Source organism: Mus caroli, chromosome 11, assembly GCF_900094665.2.
Source record: "Mus caroli chromosome 11, CAROLI_EIJ_v1.1, whole genome shotgun sequence".
In the NCBI taxonomy this organism is placed as follows: Eukaryota; Metazoa; Chordata; class Mammalia; order Rodentia; family Muridae; genus Mus; species Mus caroli.
Window position 1 is genome coordinate 29,112,860 of NC_034580.1, and position 6,204 is coordinate 29,119,063.

Below are 6,204 nucleotides of genomic sequence, written 5' to 3' on the forward strand. Positions count from 1 at the left end.
AACTCAGAAATCCGCCTGCCTCTGCCTCCCGAGTGCTGGAATTAAAGGCGTGCACCACCACGCCCGGCTTATTTTTTTTTTTAAGATTGTATGTGTGTGTGTATGAATTCACTGTTGCTGTCTTCAGACACACCAGAAGAAGGCATCAAATCCCATTACAGATGATTGAGAGCCACCATGTAGTTGCTGGGAATTGAACTCGGGACCTCTGGAAGAGCAGTCAGTGCTCTTAACCTCTGAGCCACCGATCAAACCCCCAGTATTTTGTTTAAATACTGTCCTGTTCTCCTTTCTTTCATTGTGTTACATGTATGCTAAAACTTTTTGCTACATTATTCTTCTTGAACTGTTCTCCATATTTCTTGTGTGTGTGTGTGTGTGTGTGCATACGCACATGCTTAATATGCACTGGATATTTTCTACTGACTTGTTGCCCATTCAGGAGAAATTCAACTCTACTATGTCTAAACTGCTATACAACATCTTGTAAATTTTTTTAAATTTTTTTTTTATTTAATTTTTTTATATGTCTTCAAACACACCAGAAGAGGGTGTCTGATTTAATTACAGATGGTTGTGAGCCACCATGTGGTTGCTGAGATTTGAACTCAGGACCTCTGAGAAGAGCTGTTAGTGCTCTTAACCTCTGAGCTATGTCTCCAGCCCCCCCCCTTCTAAATTGATTACTTATTATAGTTTCAATTCCAAATTTTTCATTTGGGTCCCTCTACTGTCTAAATAATTTTCATGACTCTGATCAAATTCTTTTCCTTTTTACTATTTTCTTAATATTTTGATCACATGTAGAATTCTTATACAGTAGTTCCAATATCTCAACCACTGAGTCATTCCATTTTGAGTATTTGGCCTGGTCTTGTGTGTTAGCTATTCCCCTAGTCTAATGTCTCATCTAATTCAAATAATGTAGAAGAAAAACTATAGAGGCTTTGAGCTATATTAGCATTCTGCATTTTTATGTTACTAAGCAAATAAGAGAAGAGCTCCTCTTCATCCAGTAATGCTTGTTTTAGGCTATGATACAGGTTTATTTCAATTTATCCTTACTCTTGGGCTATGATCTTTGCCAGGTCTTTTAACTGATTCCTGGTATATTTCCCTTGTACAGCCTGGACATTAGTCTATTGCCAGCAATGTGCAGCTGCTGGAAGCTTTCTTTAACTCCTTAGGTGCTACAGCTACAGTAGCTTTCCTGAAGTCTTTCTCTTTGCAAGTATGTCTTAGGAGTGAACTGATGATTGTCAAAGACTGTGTAAATACATCTTGAAGTTCATATCTGTGCACTCCTCTCTCTAAAATTTTGTGTCTCAAATCCCAAAGGCAGACAGGCAATGGTGGTGCAGGCCTTTAAACTCAACTCTCTGGAGGCAGAGGCAAGTATGTCTCCGAGTTCAAGGGCCAGCCTGGTCTCCAGAGTGGATTCTAGGACAGACAGGGAAACCCCCTGTCTCAAAAAAAAGAAAAAAAAATCTCAGAGTCATTTGTTCCCCTTCTCTAGCATCGTATCTGCTCTCAGTGTATTGACACTACTGACTGGCTATGCGTCTCTGTTGCTTCTGGCTGCCACTTAGAAAATGCTTGGTGGAGGGGGGCGGGGGGGCTGGAGACAGTGCTTTTATTCTCTCAAGGATTGTGGCCAATTAAGCTCTGTTCTTGTTGGTGGCTCCCTAGTGCCTTAAGCCATTAAATATAGTCTTTCTACTTGTCTAGTGTAGTATGTGTACATATAGGTGTGCTATAATTGTTGAATATATGTATATTCATATTCATAAACATAGACAAATTTTATGTCTATATAGTATGCAAAATAAAGTATGTACACAATTTGTCCTAATTTGTAGTTATGCCATTTCCAGTGGGAACTCTACTCCAGAGCACTCTGTTGTTAGTTGATTGACTGTGGCTTCCACTCGTGACCCACTCGTGACCTTCAGCTTTCAGTCTATCCATAGCCCATGGATCCTCACATCTGCCACTCAGCGTCTAAGATTTTTTAAAAATTTATTTATTATATTTATATAAGTACACTGTAGCTGTCTTCAGACATACCAGAAGAGGGCATCAGATTCTGTTACACCATGTGGTTGCTGGGACTTGAACTCAGGACCTCTGGAAGAGCAGTCAATGCTCTTAACCACTGAGCCATCTCTCCAGCCTGCCACTCAACTTCTAAACCGTGACATTTTCAGTATGCTCATCCTTCCGTTTTTAAAAGACGACTTTTTCTTGGTGGTGGCGCAAGCATTCGCATGCCATAGTATATGGGTAGAGATCAGAGGACACCTTTTGGGGACTCACTTCTCGCTTTAGTTTTCCTTTGAAGCAGGCTTTCTATTATAGTTTCCGTTGGGCTGAGTATGTGAGCTTCCTGGAGATTACCCTTTCTTTTTCTAGTGCTCTTTCTTATTCCCCAAAGTCTCTTGCTCCTATTTCCTAAGTTTCATTTCAATGTCTCAGTATTTTTTTTTTTTTCTGGCTTTTTGAGACAGAGTTTCTCTGGCTGTCCTGGAACTCACTCTGTAGACCAGGCTGGCCTCGAACTCAGAAATCCGCCTGCCTCTGCCTCCCTAGTGCTGGGATTAAAGGCGTGTGCCACCACTGCCTGGCTGCACAATGCTTTTCACTAAAACATAGTATGCATGCACATGGGTATGTAAACACACACACAAACACACACCTTTAAAAAAAATAATGTGTCTTTACATTGAAATGGAGTAAATAAAATGTACAGAAAAAGTTAGACAAAAAAATTATTGTAACAAAAGCCTATTTTATGCACAAATGTTTGCCCCCACAAATAGACATACCAGTTTTTCAAGTGCCTTATTTCATAATAAATTATTCTAAAAAAATTTTATGAAATTAATTTAGGTTGTATCAATCCATAACAACAATAATTGTTTTTAAAGTAAAATTAATTCAGAGTAAAATACATTTAGGTACTTTGCATGGTAATAGGCCTTGAACAGGCAAAAACATACCATTTCTTAAAAATTAAGGCTAACCTTGTCCAACAGTGTGGTGAGGATACCCAGCTAACCAGGAAAGTTTCTTATGGGAAGGAAAACTAAAGAAGCCCAAGAAAGCCAACTCCTAGCCGGGTGTGGTGGCGCACGCCTTTAATCCCAGCACTCGGGAGGCAGAGGCAGGTGGATTTCTGAGTTCGAGGCCAGCCTGGTATACAAAGTGAGTTCCAGGACAGCCAGGGCTACACAGAGNAGAGAGAGAGAGAGAGAGAGAGAGAGAGAGAGAGAGAGAGAGAGAGAGAGAGAGAAAGCAAGCCAACTCCTCAGCACCTTCTCATGTCCCCCAGTGGTCCCCTCACAAGATAGAGTTTTGTCATATGGAAGAGCTTAAAAATTGTTAACCTGTGTAGACACCCTCACTAATCCCTTTCAATTGTAAATTGCTATAACTTACTGTATAGGGCTTTTTTAGCATTTTCCTAATTAAGGAAGAATTTAATAATTTATGCATAAGTTGTAACAACACAGAATTGTCTAAAATCAAAACAAAGGTTGCCAACAATAGCATCCCTCAGAGATGGCCAGTCTTTACATCCCAACACCTCTCCATGCAGCACTTTGCCTCCACACATGCGCACCGGCATTTTTCTTTTATATAACAGATCAAACTACGATGCCATTTTGCACCTTGACTTTCCTGCTTGAGAATATATTTAAATATCCATCATCAGTACTGTAGCCCCTCTATCAGATGCCACTGTATGGATTTACTATGAGTTATTTATTTAATCATTCCTCTGCAGAGAAACAGGCTTGTCTCATTCTTCCTCTACTTTCAATAACATATATAGCAGCGAAGTGAAGCACACCAGCAGCTAGGGGCAGGAAAGACAAACTTCTGTCCTTGTGTTGGATATTTTAAAAACTCATTCTTTCTCTCTCTCTCTCTTTTTCTCTCTTTCTTTCTTTCTTTCTTTCTTTCTTTCTTTCTTTCTTTCTTTCTTTCTTTCTTTCTTCCATATTGAAGTCTCCACAGAGTGAGGAAAGTACCTACACGTGAGAGAAGTCCTTGTTGGGGTATCAGAGTCTAAGTTGAAGAGGAGAGTGTCTGTTTGGGACACAGAAGTCCTTGTACTCACAGAAAAGCACTAAGAGAAACCAGGAATGTTAATCATGCAGGAGTGTTGCCTCAGTGGAAGAGATAAAAATCAAATATCCAAGAGAATCCTGGGATGAAGATCCAGTAATGATAGTATAGCAGAAACCAGAGGCCTCAAACCCAACCAAAGGCTCATTGCAATGAGCACTGGCAAATGAAGATATATGGACAAAGGGTATATATACTGTGTGTCACACTGTGACACACTACAGCTTCCACAAGATTTTTTTTCTTTTGATGGGGAGGTTGCATGGGCAGAGGGTGGGTATGAAGGGATGGAGAGATGAGTGGAGTGGAATTGGGATATATGATGTGCAATTCACAAAGAATAAAAAGTTAACTATTTTAAAACAAAAAACCAAAAAACCCAAATGCCTGCATTTCGTCTAGAAAGCTGAGAGTGAACTTTGTTAATGACCTGGTGACCTTTTTGCTACCTGTGGAGGCAGACCTCACCCAAGTTCCCCAGAGTGATTATCCCAGACTCTTCCCTCCCTAAACTGTCACCCATCCTTAGAGGAGCAGTCGCTTTATGGACTGATGACCCCTGTGCTATGGTCAGAGTCCACACTAGATTCTAGGCCTTGTAGCTATAGAACCCACCCTCATGGTCACATGTACTAAAAGATTTTCTCTGTTTTTTAAGCAATTAATATATTTTTATTTTATGTGCATCAGTGTTTTGCCTGCATGCCTGTCCCTGTGAGGGTATCAGTTCCTGGAGTTAGACAGTTGTGAGCTGCCATGTGGGTGCTGGGAATTGAACCAGGATCCTCTGGAAGAGCAGTCAGTGCTCTTTACTGCTGAGCTATCTCTCCAGCTTGTAAAAGATTTCCTATATAGTCATATCTTAAGCTTTGTTGTGCACCAGAAATTGGACTGACTGGACTGGTTATTTCCAATTGTACCCTGTCTTACTCTGTACTGTGTGTGTTTTAAGTATGTTCACAGTGAAGTGCCCCAAGATCTGACTCAGGATAACAAAGTCAACCCGAGTGGGTTTTCATTCTCTTCTCTTTACGCAGTTTGCTTGCCTGTCTGACATCTGCTCAAGTGTCTATGAGCATTTTGACCTCTTGAGTTGGTGTGACTGGAATATACACATATTTGTATCTGAATCCCAACGGGTATGAGAAGAGCGGTTATGCTGGAGTAGAGAGGAGCTAGCTGATTTAGAGACTGAGTATGTGGGGAGGTGTTTATGTGGAGGGGGTAGGCTCTATCAAAGGGGGTCAGGGCCCAAGGAGGGTGAGATATCCTTATAGAGAATGACTTGACAATGTAATTAGTCAGTTGATTACATACTAGGGTGCTGTTTGGATAAACACTCCAAGGTTCATGTGTTAAATGTTTCATCCTCAGCGTGATTGGAATTAGGGGTGAAACTGGTCAATGAAGCTGGGTTGAAAGTCTTTGAATCCTATGAGAGCATCCTCTTGAAGAGGACCCTGGGACCCAGACCCTCCTCTGTCTCCCACATCTCTCTATCCTCCACCTGCTAGGGAGTAAACACTTTCCTCAAGCCCACACTTCTGCCATGATGGACCGTGCCCTTAACACCTACAGCAGCAAGGACCAAAAGTTCAGACTGTGACCCCGAATTAACGGATCCTTCTTCATTCCCCCAGGGGGGTTGTCAGGGTGACTGAAAGCAAACACATCCAAATTTATCCTTTGTTGCTTTATCACAAAGTAGGTCCTAGCCAGGTGGTGGTGGCACTCACTTGAGAGGCAGAGACAGGAGGCTCTCTGAGTTCGAGGCCAGACTAGCTTACTGAGTAAATTCCAGGACAGCCAAGGCCAGAGAAACCTTATCTCACAAAACAAAACAAAGCAAAGCAAAACAACAATAACAGAAAGCAGATTTTAGGCATTATAAATGCTTTAGTGGGTGTGTCTAAATGTTCAGGATTATTTTTTAATATATATGATGTATTAAATATCACACACATATCATACTTGCTCTATAGGCTTTAAAACTTTTTGCAAGCCGGGCATGGTGGCACACACCTTTAATCCCAGCACTCAGGAGGCAGAGGCAGGCAGATTTCTGAGTTCGAG